We start from the raw sequence: 18305 nt of genomic DNA on the forward strand, positions 1-18305 counted from the left end.
TTTTCTGTGTTAAAACCAAGAGAAGGATGGTCACTGCAGAGAATCTCTTTTTTTAGTTTTCTGGTTGGTTGCTTTACACACATACCCAGCCTTGAGAAGGGAGAGCCAACTACCACACTTTAGAAAAAGTGCCTAATTAAAAGCAAACAGTCTACCTGTTCTGGGGCTGTCAAGTGACTTCACAAATATGTTATTTATAAAACTATATAAATAAAGGCTTAGTGTAATGATTGTTTACTCTTTTTTTTTGACATAGGAGGTCTAATAAAGTGAAGGATTCCAGAGGTAACATATGAAAATGGCATAAAGGAAAACGTTGCTGCTGTTGAAGCCCTAATGCCAGGCAGCTGAAATGTGAACTTGCCCTTATCATGGTATTAACCTTTACTATAAATGACAGAGTCTTTCCTCAGGCTGGGGAGGGCAGCTGGCTTCCAGGAGGAGCTCATTTTGTACCCGTGGAAAATGCAGGTTGCCCACTGGATTAATTTTTAGATTTGCCTTCAGATACTAAAGTGTCCTTCTGCAAGTTCAGCCATGACTTGCATTATGTTGGTTTACTGACTCTGGTTAAAAGACTATTGCAGAAATGGCAAGCTTTTGAAGAATAATCTTAAAGTATCTGTAAGTATCAGAAAAAATGATAGTTTAACAAACAAAATGCTATTTGCTATGTAGCGTAGGGCTGCAGTAAATGAAGAATCCCATGCCTTCCTCAAGCTGTTGTCTTAGAAACGAAAGGCCTCCTGAGCAGAATGACTTAAACTCTCCAGGACAAATCCCACTGTTGAAGCTTATGACTTCTCTTAATAGTTGGGCAAATACCACGTGCTCTGGAGGCGTGTACTATCTTCAGGAGTTTTCTGTGGAGGAGTTGGATGCCCTGAGTCTGCGAATGAGTCGCCTGTGCACTGTGATGAATGTGGCACTGTTGGAGTTGTATCCAGGCACCCGCAATCTTTGGGTAACTTCTGTTGAAAAATCTGTTACTTAGCCAGTGAGGATATAGAAAGAAGCACTGAGCTGGTGCACTGCATAAATACATGGAGGCCAGTACATATAAAATAAGCAGAGCTACAACTATCCTTACCTTGAGGCTGTAAGATGTATCAGCTTTTGTCCTTAACAAGAAAAGCTAGACCTGAGGCTATGGTTGCTTTCAGCTGCTCTGAATTTGACTTTCCTACACCTGCTATGCTAGCACTAGCACTCATATGGTTATTAGCTGGAGTGGGCAACTGATCTGGCTGAAAAATACCGTTCTCCATCTTACAGCATGTAACTGCATGAGCAGGAGTGCAGGCAGGAGGGAAGAAAGAGGCTCACCAAGTTGGTGAAGGAGGTGTCATTCAATCAGTTTAAAGTGGTTCTGAAACTGCAGCTAGGGAGTTTAATCCTTAAGTGTAACCCTTAAGTTATTGGTCAAAATCGAAGGATGTGGGAACTTGGGAAAGTCTAATTCTGAAATCCCTTGTTTAAATGTTGTCTGTGTTTATACTTAGTAGTACTCTCACTCCCTAATTCTGGAAAGCTTCTCACAGGTTGGAGTCTGTAGGTCTGCGCTATAAATACTCTCTGATCCTCAACAGTTTTTTTCAGTGACATGTAGCCTCTGCTGCAGGGAACAGCTAGATGCCAGTATTTATTTGAGAGAGTGAGAACTAAATTCAGCGTAAATGGGGTTGACCAGAGTAAGAATATTTGCTGTATTTGCTGCTACCCCGCATTCTTACAACATCCAAGAGGCAGGTGCTGCTGCACATGAAATCCATGTGATACGATCTGGAGAATGTTGATAACTAGATAACAGTAGCACTGAAAATGTGAAAGGGGAGGGTGCCTTCCCAATAGCTCTTAAGCTGAGAAGTCCCCGGGAACAAAAGTTTCCACACTGTGGTCAGACTGACAGATCTGCCACCTCAAAATGGGCCAGGGAGGCTCAAGCTTCCTATTACCTTCTCTTGTGAAAAGGGAGCAAGCATGAGTTAGCAACGGTCTGTTGTGACCCGGGCCCTTGGGCTGAAGATGGTGACAGAAGAATGCTGTCTCTAATCCCCTTCCTGGCTGTGAATCAACTTGGTGAAGTCTGTTGCAGTTTACGTCTGCTAGCAACTGTTCGTACTGTTTCTACGCTGAAAACCTTTCCGGGCACTGTAAGTGGATTTCTGTCAGATGATGTGCATGTCGCTAGCAGGAGCCTACGTGCTGAATGCAGATGATGGAACGTGTCTCGCTCCAAAGATCACATTGCAGTTGTTTCCCTGGCTTAAAGCAAACAAGCGAAAAGGCAAACTAGTGGAAAACTAGATCTGTGCACAGTGATTTCTTTGGTTTAAGAGCCCAGTAAAATTTTGCAGTCCGGTGCTGTGGTCAAGAGTTCATAGAGGCTGAAATATGTGACACTGAAGTCTCCTTGCCTTCTGCATTCTTCAGTGCTCCTGGATTAAAGCCACTCGCTTCCTGCTTGGCACAATGCTTTCCAATTGTAATGCACTTCCTCTTAAATGTCCAGAGGTCTAATGATACTATTGTAAACCTGTTAAAATTAATGCTGCAGAGGAAGCAGCTTGGTTAATTGCTTGGGCAAAATACGGTGGTAAGCTGAACTATCTGACTGAGGGACGTCAAAGCCATTAACTATTAACCTTTTGAAAGCTGAACAGCCTTGTGATGCTATGTGGAAATCTGTCCCGCAGCTTAGTAGGAGAATTACACATTCATTGCTAGGTTAGCAATATAACTAACGGTCTAGAAAATTAATATTGCAGTACAGAGGCAGTCCTCGGCTAGCTGGTGTCCTTCTGTTAAAGTTCTTTCTATTGCCACTTCTTTGTTTGTTTCTGCCTCCTCATCTTCATGCGGGAAGCACTGTTACTTAGATGGCGAATGTCGGTTTCTGTTTGGGGCAATAGTGTGCACTGATTTATTACTGTGAAACGTGTGAAAAGGAGTTCTCTTTTCAGACTTTTCAAGAGAGTGTATTGAACTTGCTAAATGTGTGCATGCATCCAAGTGTGTACTGAGTTCAGCTCAGCTTTTTTTCAGTCCATTCTGTACGTTCCTTCATCACCACAGCTTTTCTCTTTGAACTGTGCTAGTTCTCATGCACAATTTAGAATCAAGCTTGTGTTTCCCCATAAGGACAATGGTAAACATTATGCTTTTCCCCCTTCCCCTTTCTTTTCCCTTTTAGTGGTAATGTTGGTATTATTTGCTCTACTTTTACTGCAACAGCTAGAGAGATGTTACTTGACTTGGTGTGTTGCAAAGTCATACTGGTGTGTCGGGAGGCATGTTGAACTGAGTGCCAGATGTGAGTCTTATCTTTGCACCTGTTGTGGGGCAACAAACTTCAGGCCTTAAACTGATAGCCTGGGCTGCTGGTGCTCTTGCTTCTTGCCTTTTATAACTGTTGGGTTGGTTGGGTGCTGTGGAGCTTGGCTGCATAGCCAACAAATCCCACGGGTGTTACCAAGCGTGCCTGGATATTTCTAATACCTTCTCTTAATGAAAGCTGGCCCATTGCTGTTGTTCTTTGAATACCGTTTCTAGTTTGGTTGGAAAGAGACTTGCTGTTTTTTCCAAAACCAATCCTAACTTTACCACTCCTGCCTAGCAACAGCATTAGGGATCTTGGAGCTAATACCTACCGTTGGCTGAATGTGTGAGTTGCCAGTAGGTCTTTGCATCCTCATCTTTGCGTTCAAGGCCTGATAATGCAGTCATAAATGCTCCTGTGAAGCTGCTTGGTGAGCACCTTCAGGGAGAAGCTGCAGGCCTGACTGCCCAGTGATGGGCACAAGGAGATGGAGCCCAGTAGCCAGAACTGTAAAAGCTCAAGTGTCAGTGGGACATGTATTTACTGTGCAGGCAGCAGCTAGTCTTTGGCTGACTATGGGAGGGATCCAAGGTCATTTTGGCAACTAGGGAAGGCTGAACTGTGAAGCAGCTCAGTTTCCTTGGCCAGCAGTGCGTGGATCAGGAATGCTGGTCAGTGGTTTTTGGTTTTGACCTTCCTGTCCTTCTTATCTCCTGCCCCACAGCCCACGGCCACACTATAAACACTCTCTGCCTCTTGAGCCTGGTTTTCAGACCAAGGCTGACAGATCTGCTAGATCAGAAGTGTAACGTTTGTGTATTAATTTCTGGAGTTACAGGGATCAGCCATAAAGTATTAGCACCACTCTACAGTATGTCCTCTGTTATTTAAAAGGGAGGATGGTGAATAGGTTCAGTTATTTGAGGTTTCAAGTAATCCAGGGCAATTTTCAGTGTAATTAATACATGTCAGGAATTTGACCCTTGTGGGGATAACAAGAAGTTCTGGATCACTGAGGTGATACTGCAAACAAGTCGTGAAAATTGTGCCAGAAAACTGTCTGCACAGGTCAGTAGCACAAGCTAATAAAATCTCTCGAATTCTGATCTAGTAAAATAATTTATGCAGCTTTTACTTGACATATGAAGAAGCAGAAAAAAACCTTTCTTTTTGTACAATTCTCGGATGTTTTCTTTCATTAAGTTTCTCCTGTTACCCCTAAAGAGGTCAGACAGTAGTTTCTTCTTAAGCCATAACAACTGCATGAAAAGCATAACTTGAAATGTCCTGACAGTGCCATATACATCAGACACAGACATGCTTTTTTGCTGTGCTGTTTATTTTCAAAGAAAATACAAGCAAATTTTTTTAAAAAAAGGTACTAGTATTACAGGCTTGATACTGTGTATTGGAAACAGTGCATATTCTGGCATTTCATAAAGCAAATTATGAACAAATGCAGGAATTGCATCAATCATTGACAAAACTAGTTGCAAACTGGTAAATCAAATGGAATGCTCTCCAGAGAGTTCTGTCAGAGCTTTAATAAAAGCCTATAAAGAGGCAAAGAGAAGTGAGTAAATAAATAAATGTTGTGCACCAAAAGAACACATAAAATTCGTTACTAAAGCCAGTGTTTAGTAACAGACTTATGTAAAAAAGAAACACTGACAAAGCTTGTCATAGGAGGCTGGGTTTTGTTTTGTTCTGGGTTTTTTGAGAAGTAGTCAGGCTACTTTGATCTTCCTTCTTAGTGTGCACGCCTGTATTTTGTTTTTACAGTGCTGAATAGTGACTGGGTGGAATCTGATATGTCAGTGGACTAGAAACTTTAGACAAGGAAGAAGCAAGATAATTACATTCTCTTTGAGAATGTTGCAGTCAAACAAAAATTTGAGTAAGCAAGGTATTAGCAGAATTATATTAGAATGGGTGATACTTTATCTTCAGCTATATCACACCAGTTGTTGCTTGTTCTTTCATTCTGTCTAAAACAATCAAAAGAGCAAAAGTCAATCCAACATTATGATTAGTTTGAAGGGAGTTTAGGATCTGTATCTTCAGATATGCCTGGCCTCAATTTCTGAACATCTCACATCTTTAAATGATACAGTCAGCAGTGATCAAAATCTGTTTTCCTGCAAAGTATCAACTTACTGGTATGAGTCTCCTCATCCTTTTTAATGGTAGACGCTATATGACATCTGAAGTCTCTGCCTTCGGAAGTTTGTAATTAAGAAACAACACATAGATACAGTTAGAAAGGAATCAGAGAAACAAGGTATTTGTCAGCACAGTGTTATCAGCAAACCTGGTATCTAAGTCATTGGCGCTTCATAGGCATAACTCTAATGCAGAATTTTGGGGAGTATAATGGAGTACTTCTAGTGACATTTATGCTACTCATAAACATGAGGACTGTGCGTGAGAAAATACAAAATCCAAAATCTGCCTAGAGTCAGCATCCACAGTGTTAGACTAAGTTGGCTAGTTCCCAGGGGTGTTTGAGACCTTAAATGCTCTTTAGTCCCTACCCTCTGGTTGATCAGAGATTAATCGCTTGCTTTTTTAAATACTATTACCCAATCTCTTGAGCCACCAAATCCTGATTAAAATTTACTTTCTAAAATATGACCTTAGAGAACTGAAACTACTTGGATTCCAGACTTGTACCTATTTTTTGAAGAACTGTGAGTTATTGGTGTTCTCGTACCTGCATGAAAAATTCTTGCAGATAGTTTTATCTTCACAAGAGTAGTTCACCTTGCTTATTACAGTTTGTTTGGCTGAGCTTTGATGAGCGATATTACTAATCCAGCACTTAAGCCTGCGTACAAACTATAACATAAGCAAATTGCAGACCAAGAACTTCAAAGACTGTGGTCAGCATTCTCCATCACAGCTTCCAGTATGATTTATTCTCTTTGTATAACAGTGTACAAATATTCTTGTCCTTTATAACTTTACAATCCAAGTTGGAGGAATGAAAGTGTCAGACTGAGGTTAGGAAGCGGATGGGAAGTAAATAAGAGGAAAAACAGTCAACTGCTCTATTCAGGATAATGGAAGGTGGAGTTTGGGATATGACAGAGAATGGAAAACCCTGGATAACCTCTGTGTTGTGGGTGTGGGCAACTCACTGAACAGCCTTCTTGGGTTTGGCAGCAGCATCTATCACCCTGTCTCGGCACAGCCACAGAACAGCTCTTGCAGGAGAGCTGCTCGACGCCAGCGCCTTTCCCATTTGGGGGCAAGTGGCCCAAAGGCATGAGATCAACCTGGCAGTGCAGCATAGCACATTTTAGGGACTTACAAGTAGCAAAAAGCCCCAGAAAGTGGGTGCTGCTCATGTGCTAGCTGACTCTCCGGGCTCTCTGCAGTCATGCGCAGAGCATGGGGCAGGCTGAAGCCCCTGTGCAGCTCAGGGCTGGCTGGCTGTACACGCACAGATACAAAGAGCATGTGTGCCCGGGGTCTGCTACCCCCTGGGTGGTTGGGCTCCAGTGCAGCAGTTTGGACAGTGTTCCCACATCACCTAAGGTGGTTGCATGGCTCTGTAGCCCCTGTTTTTGGATGAGGCTACATCTGTTGACCTTGTAAACCCCGGGTAGCTCTTAGCTGGATCTCCAGATTTAAGGGCTGATGAGCTTCAGTGCAGTTCTGAGCCTCAGCTGGGTCCATGCATTTGAGTAAGGCAGTACTGTGTCTGATGAACACTCCTCAGTCACTAGGAAGGGCAGTGTAGAGGTGCTTGCCAAAGCCAGTAAGTCCCGGTGGCCTTGAGCTGATTTTGAGTAGCCATGTGTAACACTTGCGTTCTCCAGAAATCTGCGCCTGCGGGAGTGCTTTGGAGACATGTGAGCTAGCTAGAGACTGGGGCTCTGCAGTACTTTAAATCAGCTAAATTGCTTGTGTCTTCTTGTTGGCTCTGGAGCTAGTACAGCTGCTTTCATGGCCCGTGAAGCCTGGCCTAATAATCTTGCTGGACTCTACTCGTTCTGCTGCCTAGATATACCTCTCTCTGATCAACCAACTGAACTCTGAGCCCCTGTGTTGAGGAATGGAAAAATTCATACTTGCTTTAAATTTACCCTTTTCCTTTATACACTCTCATCAGCTAAGTTTTACCTCGATCTGTATAATGTGACTTGAAGTTGTGAAGGTTTTCAGAAGTAGCAGGTGAGGAGTTGGAAGCTTCTTGTTTGAGTTTGCATCAACATCTCTGCTAGCCTTATTTGTGACTGTTCTGAGCAGGAGCCACTGCTTGTACGTAGGTAAGCTGAGTTACAAGCATGGTTTGGCTATTTTCCTCTATAGACAAAAGGTGATCTCAAGTCTGGTTAGGACAGAAGGTAGGGTATAAACTGAATTTTTAGGAATAAATTATCAGTGATAGCTGATTTGTTTCCCCAACCTTTTCCCTTTGCCAACAAATGTGACAAACTATGTCTGCCATATTCAATCCTTAGTTCCAGTTCCTAAGACTTGGTATGATGCATGTATTCATCTTCCTACTGTTGTTGCTTTGTGCATTCCTAGGGAAGAGAGGATGTAGCAGAAGTATGGCTCAAATACACCTTCACTGTGTTAACAGTAAATGGAAGAACAGGAATGTCTGTCCTGTAGGAGGAGAGATCCTTTATACTTTGCTGCCCAGAGGAACCAGAACCAAGACATTGTGAAAGAGCTGGGAGAAAGCCTTGCAATGGGAATACCCTGTATTAAAGAAGAGATCCTTTGTTTCCCTCTTGTTTTAATAATTTATTTTATGCCCATAAAGTTGAAGGAATTCTACTTCTTAAATGCATTATATTATTGTACTACTTTTTTCCTCCCAAAAGCTCAGTCTTCACAACTGTAAGCAATTATGGCATCCAGACATAATCTATGAATCTTGCTTTCCAAATGGTCCTTCAAAGGCCTATTTGCACAACCTCTATAGACTTAACCAACAGTAGTAACTGGCTATTCTGCATAGTCCATCTAAGTTTGCAGCTGCCATAGCTTCATGAATAATTGTTCCAGTTCTTGAATTATATCTGGGGTATGCTTTACTGATGGTTGAAAAGAGATGGAAAAGAAATCACTGCCAAACTATTGGATAGTTCATCTTGCCTTGAATATTTACCATTAAAAAAATTCCAAACTGGAGATATCAAGATGACTGACAGTTATGGCCATGCTACCTAGACAATAAAGCTATGTTTACAAATCTGAGGAAGAAACAACAGATATGTGGATTGAATGTTGTGGTATTTAGTAATTTAGGCTGTTACACTATATATGGTCAAAGTTAAGAATAGACACTGATTTACTTAGCATCTTTTTGCACAGATATTTTGGTTGTCTGTAAAATGCACTTGCAGCAAATTGAAAATTACCGATTTTCTTCCCTTTCCTATTCCTCACCAAAATTATTCTAGGCATCTAAATGTGAAAGCTTTCTATCTATTTTGTTTTACTGGAAGTAAAAACAATAATGTAGGTTTTTCAACTGGGACGTGCTGGAACTTCATTTGTTACAAAAAGCCAATTAAAAAAAAAGTGGTTTTTGGACTTGAACAGCTTCTTTTAGAAGTATTTGCAAGGAAGCCCCAACCTGTACATTAAAGAAGTCCAGTATGTTTTATGTAATGTTGGCATGAAAATGCAAAGCTGTGAGTGAGGGGAAAATGTATGTCAGGTATCATGTAACAGCAGTAAAGAGATTTCTGATGTTTATCAAACTTTGAACACCGCAGATTATTAAAACATATTCCTTGGCAACAAAGAGTAGATGTTTAATTTGAAAGGAGAAATGGAATTTGTTGCTTTTTTTTGCAGAGGTCATGAACTGAGCAGGAATGAGTTCTCCTTGGCGGTTTCACTATTTTGCTGTTTGCCTTGGGGAGCAAAGATTTGGTCTGATTTGAAGAGCTACTGCCAGGCCCCCGGCCCCCACAGGCAGCTTTCTTGCATCTTTTGAGGCCAACCTACAGCAGTTGAACTTGGACATTGGGACGCAGAGGCCCTCCAACAGCTCCGGCTGAGTAGTATCCTAATTCTTTCATAGCAGATTGCTGTCTTTGCTGAGAGAAGTCCAAGTATTGGCCAACTGTTACTATTTGTTGGCCTTAAATGGAAGATAGCTTTCCTGAGTATACCAGGCAAAGGAGGGCATACCACATAAAAGAAAGGGGCAAGAAAGTAAAGTCTTGTTAATAGTAGCTGCTTCAATTAGAAGTGTAATGAGTCTGCCAGGCGGTGCTCATATATTCACTTTCAGAGGTTTCACGTCAAATTGATTTTAATTTTAGGTACCAGTTTCTTTTGTACCTTTACAGTTTGAAACCTTAAAAATACATTATACAAAATTTCAGTTGTTTTCTGGCCTTGGATGTTCAAAGTTTTGTGCTCAGCTAGTTCAATACAGCTGGATGCAGCAAAACTTTTCAAATGAGGTTCATCATGCACATATTTTCATAAAAATCCTCTATTTTCTGGGATTGTACACCTTGAATGAAATCAAGTGCCTGAGTAGGAAGACAGCTGATGAATGACCAGGGGAAAGTAAGAATTGAGGCTGTAACTCTAATACAGCTTTGTGTCTATGATTAATTAGGTTCTTTTGTATTAGAAAAGCATTGGGTGTAAATCTCACTTGCTCATTTCCAGTTACTGTTTTTTGTCCTTGCCATCTGCTTTGGATGTAGTGAGAGAGGAAAACTAGAAACAGCCTGTAGTGCTCACTACAGTATTTTTTCAGATAGTTATCTCTGAATGTGCATGGAGGTGCAGCGATTATGCTTTAAGTTACCTAAATTGGTTCATAATAGATTATGCTGGTCAGGTAATTAATGACCTTCAGATGTACCTTTTGAGGTGGAGAGGCTCATGATGCACAGGATTTTCCTAATTTTCCTTCTCCACTAGCCCCACTCCATCCCAAAGGTCCTGTGGCAGGTTGCATCTGATGGTTCCCTGCAGCTGGTTCCCTGGAATAGTCAACAGTGCTCTTCCTGGAAAAGAAGTTTATTTCCACAATAGTTAAGTCAAAATATAGAAAGCAGTCATTGGGTAACAGTGCCCTAAGGTATGAGATGTGATCAAAGGGATCCCATGAAGCTTGGAATCCATAGGCGGAGAAAGGAAGGTAGGGTACGTAAAAAAAGGCAGTATCTTTTAATAGACCTGCTATTAAGGAAACTGTGGAAAACATGGGAAAAATCTTAGCACATAGCTTTGCTTTGCATAGGTAATCTTCATTACCACTGTAGTACAATATCTTAGCAGGAACACATATGAATAGTTTTTGAGAAGCATCTGTTGTGCCATGGCTTAGCACACTATTGCCTCTACCACAGTCAGGAAAGGCAAAGGTTTGTTCAGCAGTGTTTGGTTGTAGTTGATGGTGGTACATAATGTGTAAAAGGCTTGTTTGTGTTGGGGCTGAAACTATTTGCAGTGTTCCTCTGGATTACCCCAGGGGTGTACTTTTTGGGCATATCACTCAGGAGGTAATTCAACTTTATTCATCTATGAATTTCTTTTTTTCTTTTTTTTGTTTAGTATACAGGGTGATAAGCTTTAACAGTATGTCTAGTGAAAACTCTACTCTCCCATATTTAATGCTCAAGTTAGTTTCTTTGGTGGTCCCATTGCTTGGGCCCCTGTGACTTACAGACTGGTTTTGCTTTCACAAACTTTGAAGTGAAATTTCAGCAGTTAGACTGTGTACTTTCCTTAAAGCTTTATTGTGTCCTGGTAATTTCACACAAATAAACCAAACTTAGAAAACAGCATGTTCTCTTTAGTTGTGAATTTCTTGCCCGTTTTTATATTTTGCTGTAGAGCTCAGTTGTGGGGGCAGCAGCCACAGGGATGTGCCGAGAACGGAGAGTGTCCAGTTTCCCTAAGAGGGAAACGTGGCGCTAACTGTGGTTTTAGGGTTCCTTGAAATCTGTGTTTAGGTTCGTCATACTCCCAGCACACATAATGTGAGTGCAAATAAAGGTCAACTTTGTCTCCGTGACTTTTTTTTCCTCCTTCAGATAGGCAGTACAACTATTGCCAGAAAGATGGGTAAGAAGGGATAGACGCCACAGACGCTGAGCTCTGGTTGCACTGAGAACGTTGCTGTTGTGATGTTTCTTTCATTCTCATCTTTTTTTATAGCCCTTTCCCCAACCTGCTCTGCACTAAGATTTGTGCTGACCCACTTCATAGCCCAACCAACAAGGCAGAGCAAGGTAAATAACAGTCCTTTCCATTGTGGCAGAAGGAACCAAGCTTTGCTTTTTTGGTGGTATCTCCCATGTCATTGTGTTTTTACCTATCTGACTCTGGATTTGCAAGGTGAATTCCCAACAGGTTCTAGGAGTGCTTGGCTGCGCTTCACTGTGTGTGAGCTTGATTTTAATCCTGTCCTTGGAGAGCTTTATTCATCAAAAATGTGAAAAGTGGTTAACAGAAGAAGTCATGAAACTGAGGCCCAAACCCTCACAAGCCCAGCACTGTGTCCTAGTACTAAAAAGCTGTAGAGATGTTGTCCTCTTCCTTGGCCATAGTTTGACTGTTACCATAGAATATGGCATCCAATAGGTGCCTCCTCTCCAAGTCTGAGTGACATCTGACATCTGGCTGGCATCTGGCTTTGATTTCAACAGTGTCAGAGCCAGTGAATAGCCTGGAAATGCTTTGGGCTTTTTTCCCTGCCTGCTTATGTTCTGTCTTCATTACTGTAAACAAAGCCATCTTACTCTGCGTGTATCTTGGGTTTGGCAAATTTGAGGGAACACACATCATCTGATTGCTCTCTCCTCCAAAGGCAAGGATGTTAACTGAGTCCCCATTTGTTTAAATGTTTTATTTGTCCCTTCGGGGATAATGACCTGATACAGCAAGCAGAAATATCAGGACCTACTTAACCAGTGAAGTCATAGGGTCAGCCTTGTGCTCACACTGTGTGCACCCCGCCCACCCTCCCGTGGTTTGCTTTTGCCTGTTGAGTTGAAGGCTGCTCTTGCTCATGTTCTTTCGTATAGTCCCCTCCTATTCTCTTCGTCTCTCTTCCCCTGTTACCCTTCTCCTTTCCTGTCACAGTGTCTCTTCCCTCCTTTTACATCATACCATGCTTCAGGGATTTCAAGCTCATTTTTAAAATTTGCAGAAATAAGATGTATCGTTCATTCTGTTCAACACCCAGATTTCACCCTGTACCCAGCATGAAATTTTCACTAGCTGCCCAAGACCTGCAGTGCCATTTTATGTTCTGAACTCTTTGCATTTGCCTTTCATTATACACAATGTTGCCATTCCTGTTTGGGGATTTTAGTTATAACCATCATACAAATGCTAGTAATACACTGCATCACATAAGAAGCTTATAAATGTGGTTGAAATTTGTTACAGGGCAAATATCTTAAAAAGCAAATAATCTGATGGTGAAGGGCAGATTTAGGAAAATGTCAAAGACAATTTCTTAAGTATTGCTGCTGTACTGATTTTCTGAAAGAATTGCAAGCTTTTAATTTTCAACAATGTACTTTCTGATATCTAGAGGACCAGTGTACTTACAATTGTCTTTGTTTAACAGATTTCATTTATTTTGTGCTTGTTTTTTAGAGCCCCCCCATCCATTTTCATGGAGTCAGTTTGATTTTTTTTGTTGTTGTTGCTTATTTTCAGTTTATTAATGTAGGTTGCATGTGCTCATGTCTTATATGAGACTAATGATTGGAACTGTTAGCAAAAGATTTTGTTGGATGCCAAAAATACTAAGAGCAGCTCTCTGAAAAGATAAATGGAGTATGTTCTTCCCTTTGCCCAGCTTTCCCTTCACACTACCAAAGGAGGGTAAGTTTTATACTACCAAAGTAGTGTAAAGTAGTGCTATCAAAGTTCATAGCATCATAGAATACGAGGTTGGAAGGGACCTCAAGGATCATCTGGCCCAACCTTTCTTGGCAAAAGCACTGTCCAGACAAGATGGCGCAGCACCCTGTCCAGCTGGATCTTAAAAGTGTCCAATGTTGGGGAATCCACCACTTCCCTGGGAAGGTTATTGCAGCGGCTGATAGGTCTCATTGTGAAAAATTTTTCTCCTGTTGTTCATTGTGAAGAACTTGGCTCTTGTTGTGCACTATCTTCTTGCTGCTGGGCACTTGCAGTTTTCCAACCTAGTAAGCCTGGTTGGAAGCAGCAGGATCTAAGCACCTTGGTAGGAATTTGGCACTTCCAGCTAGATCTTCAGGGTCTGTTTGTTATAGAACATCTTCTGGCAGTCTTAGATATTATCTGAGGATCGCTTAGAGCCAAGATTGGGGGTTTTGGTATGTTTTGTGTAGTTGCAATATGCTCTCAACAGACCCATTTTCTTCCCAGAGTTTTTGAGGTGTTTTTTGCCTTTTTGTTAAGGGAGTGGGGCTGTTAAGGGAGTGGGGCTGTTCCTCGCTGACTGCCCAAAAAGAAGCAGGAAAAGACTTGGCTTTCTTCGCAAAGCCAGTCTTCGCTGTCTTCTCTGCTGAGCTCTTAAAGGTGCTGCCTGTCAGGCATTCTGGGCTGCTGGGGCTCCCGGCAAGCCTGGCCCTTCTCCCCGCGGCTCCTGCGGCGCTGCCTTCCCAGGGCTACGGCGGCCTCTCCTGCCAGCGTGCGCTAGTCCTGCCGTCCTAACCCCATCTTCTCCGTGTTTACTCTCTGGACCTCCTCCTTGCCATCGGGGCTCACACGCTTCCACCCGCGGCCCTAACGTCCCTCCGTTGCCCTTCTGCTGCCGGTGCCGGGCAGCGCAGCCCGCCCCGCCGTGCCGCCCCCGGGGGTCGGGGCGCCGTGTGGGGCCGCGCTGCCCGCCCGGCAGCTGCCCGGGTGCCGGTGGGTGGAGTTTGGGGGTTGCAGCCCCGCCGAGGGCAGCTGCGTGGCTCCCGGCCGGCCGGCGGGCTGGCACTGCTGCCGCTCCGCAGGCGGCGGCGGCTGGGCGGCGGGGACCGGGCCGCTGATGGGCTGGTAAGTCCTGCTCTCCCTCCCTCGGCCCGGGGCCGCTCTCCTGTTTTTCCCCATGTAGCGTTTAATTTTCAGTAGGTGAGGCTGTCGATGCCAGAATCCTTTTGGGGTGTATCCAGCCTTGCCTGCCCTTGCTCTTCTGGTGGGGCTTGCCTTCAGGTCTGGTGTGCTGTCATCCTTCATCGTCTGGAGATTAAGCATCCTAAATTTCTAAGTGAATGTGTCCTGACTATGATCAAGTTCCTTCCAAATCTACTGATCTGGAATCTGCCATGGAAAACAATGTTTTGTGAGGTGTAGTTTTACTGTATATACAGTAAAGCATACTGTATAAACAGTAAAATATATATAGAAAAAGAAACATATATAGAGTAAAACATACAGTAAAGCATATTGGATAAATAGTAAAACATATATACGTGTGTGTGTGTGTATGTATATATATGAAAAGTTCCTAGCCTTTCTCATAAAAGTTCTTTCCTGGTGGACTTGAACTGAATATTTCAATGTTTGCTTTCCATCTGCTTGTGAATCAGTCGAGATCCATTGCTTTTATAGAAATAAATTATCACCACTAATTATTTATATAAAATGGAAAAATGAGGGAATTAGGAAGAAATGTGGAAAGTAAACAAAAGGCTTTTAAGAGTCTATATTGGAAGTTGCTCAGAAAAGCAGTTTGGAGATATATATATATATTTTAAGAAGTCTTTCAATTTATTCTGGAACAGAGAAAATTTCGGCATTCCAGAAATGAAAAAGGCCACCTGTTTGTCTGCAGCTGTCCTGCAAAACAGCACAGTGCGACTGGCAACTAATAATATCTCCAACTTACAGAAGTGGCATGCACTTGTCATTTCATTCAGCATTCTGTGCAGACATACAGCTTGGCTTGCTTTTGTTTTTCCCGAGTTTATCTGTATATCTCAGCCAGGCCATGCAGTAGCACATCTGACAAATGATGGTTCTGCAGTGATAAGCTGCAGGTCCGATTTGCGGCGTGGATACAGTGAGAATATTTTGTATACTATTGTGGCAGATGAAAGGAATGGAAGTGGGCCAAGTTCAAGCTGTTTGCCATTGCATCTGATCAGCAGATCCTATGGAGAGAATTTGCCTGCTGTGAATATTTGATTCTCGCTAGCTTGAACTATCTTGTGTGTTGGCAGTGCTACTGTGCGAATTTGCAGTGGCTTTCCAGGGTGTCTGTCCCACACAACTGCCAATTTCTGTGGGTTTTTTTACAGGGTTCAGGATTTTGTGCTCCTCTTCGTGCGTGAGGAAAATTACTTAATGCTATGCAGTGAACATTTTTTCATATTTGTAACACACGGGTCAGTATTAAAAACAGCAAAAAAAAGATTACAAGTGAGCAGTGTATTACTTCTTCCTCTCTCCCTCCACTTTCATGGAGGTGTAACCCCTCTGCCTCCTGTTCTCTCTGCATTAAGTGCAGGTGGTTGTCCTGGCAAAGTGATTTTGCAGAGGTGAGTCTGTCAGGTGGCTCACCAGAAAGGATGAAAACTGACGGTGTTGAAATGCCATTGTGAGAGCAGGAGCAGCTTTCCCCTTCCTTCCCATGCATCCTTCTGACTCAGTTCTCAGGGAGTCAGTGCCTCACACCCCTGTTTGCCCATCCCTGCTCTTCCCCGGCCCTTCTTGATAGTTCATGGCTGGCTTTGCTCAGGAGTTTGTAGTGTTTTGTGAGTTGGTTAATTTTTCAGTTCTGAAATTCAGTATAGCAAAACATTTACATTAATAATTTTTGCATTTCTAATATTTACAAGTAAATTACGTTGCTTATAGTGCTGATCTAACAGTAACTGTCAGTACTCTGCTTAGACAAGCAGAAAAGGATTGGGGTTTAACCAGTGTATCCTGTGCTTGTGTCATCTGTCTGTCACCACACTGAAGCATTTGTCTTCTGGAAGCAGCCTGTTTAGAGTTTATGTCATTTTATAGATAAAGCATAGATAAAATTCTATAGGTACCTATAGGTTATAGATTTATATATATCTGTAAATATCTATATTTATAGATAAAAAATAGATACAATTTGCAAAAGAAATTTAGACTGTAACCTGTAAACTCATTCTTCCTCTGGGTGTCTGAAGGACAGAAACCGGAAGATTTTTGTTTGAATAGTGGTGTGGACTAAAACGAAGTGGAGCCAGCATGAGCCAGTTGCAGGTCCTCTAGGACTGTAGGAAATGACATGCTGACCAAGTGACCAATCCTCCGTCTATTCCAACTCTGCAACTGCAGCAAGTAATTGCTCAGAGAAAGGCAGTATCATCTCCATTTAACGTATTGAGAAAATTGTGTGTTAGTGACTTGTAGGGGCTGCCGGAGGGTCTGAATTCTGGTCATGTGTCTTCTGAGAGCACTGTAAGAGATACCGCCCTGATAGCTGAGGCACAGCAGCTGGTCGCACTGCGATCCTTGCCATTGCAGTGTGACCCATTTGCGTGACCTATTTAACTCTGCCAAGTTGTAAGGAGCTGGGCATGCACATTAGGTGTGTGTTTTCAGTCATTTATTTAAAGTAAGGGTGTCTCATACACGTTGTTGCTTGTAAACCTATTTTTTTCTTTTTTAGTTTCTTCAACAGTAACAAAGAGTGGCACTTTAGGATAAGTGACTACAGAACATCTGTAGTTACAGCTAATAGATATGGAACTATAATTTCGCTCAAAAAATGTAAGCAGAATTTTCTGAGAACTGAAGAAACCAGGACTTGGCCAATCCAGGGTGTAGTAATCCTGAGGGAAAGCTTTGCTGTGAGCTGGGTCTTAATGATAAGACTCCTTTCTCCTTTTAGTGGCTTAGGAGTGTTGTTCTCCAGTGTCTCAACAGAACTAACAAATACTAATTTCAACTGTACTGGAGCAAACTAAGAAATGTTTAGTTTTGCAGTAGTATGAGATACATTTTTGGCTTGGGGATAGGCAGCCTAGGCAGGTTTCCCTGAATATCTGTCACTTGAAAACAATTTCTTTGGCTTTTTTTTTTTAATCCTTTTAAATTGCCATTTTCAGGACCATTGGGAAATAAAAACTATGAGATTGTTAACAAAAGCAATAACTTCTTTCAGTACTCACTGATTGCATCTCGTTGGCATGCGTGGTTATTCATGCCCATACAAGATACCAACTTTCTGAGGAACTGTTTGGGTGATATTGTTAGTGACGTTGGCAAACGTTATTCTTATGATGACCATCAAAATAAAAGCATGTATGGAAACAGGCATAGGGTAGTGACACTGGGTTTTTTTGAGAAGTGGGCATTTGTTCATCAACAGAAGAATTGAGTTTCCAAACTATATGACTGCCAAATGGCTGATATTTTTGTTACTGTTTATCATAACTTGGATGTGAACTTTTGGCATAAAGATGGGTACAATTTGTTATCTTTGGAGTTCGCCCTCCTTTGATTGTTTTCTAAACCTGTTAGGTTACTGTGTCCTGTATGTCCTGTATATTTTTGTTAGGAAATACTGTTAGGAACTTTTTTTAAATGCTTTTGCATTTTTATTAGTCTTACACATTGCTCCACCCACCATTTGGAAGTGACCAGAGCTGTCCTCCATCAAAGACTAAACACAAGAGTTATTCATGATGCAGTTGGAAAAATTATAATGCAAACAGTAGCCAGATGGAGAATTTTACAAGCATCTTTTCATGTCATGAATGATGCTCTCTCTCTGGGTTATGGGCTCTCTGCTCTCTCTACTGCTGTTCCTTTCGCCCTGGCTCCCTTCCAGAGCTGTTAAGTTTCAGCCAGGGAAGAAAGGGAGATTTGGACTCCTCTAAATTTCCAAGTCCGTATTTTTTTGTAGTGTGGCTGGTGACAGCGAGCTTTGTGTGCGAGAGCGTTGGCATGCAGAGAGCTGCAGCGATTAGCATGCTGATTGCTGCACCCCGACAGAATAAACAGGGCTGCTCTCACCGAGCTGTGGCCGTGCCACCCAAACAAAAGCCTAGGAGCAGATGTGGGGAGAGCCCTGCTA

At 42.2% G+C, this 18305-nt stretch overlaps 1 protein-coding gene across 7 annotated transcripts in view; it reads left to right on the top strand.

The window, feature by feature from the left end:
- Positions 1-18305, top strand: part of LIMCH1 (LIM and calponin homology domains 1) — a 188044-nt gene that overhangs the window by 90117 nt on the left and 79622 nt on the right. The gene's annotated exons all lie outside the window — the stretch shown is intronic.

This window comes from Strix uralensis, chromosome 4 (assembly GCF_047716275.1).
Source record: "Strix uralensis isolate ZFMK-TIS-50842 chromosome 4, bStrUra1, whole genome shotgun sequence".
In the NCBI taxonomy this organism is placed as follows: Eukaryota; Metazoa; Chordata; class Aves; order Strigiformes; family Strigidae; genus Strix; species Strix uralensis.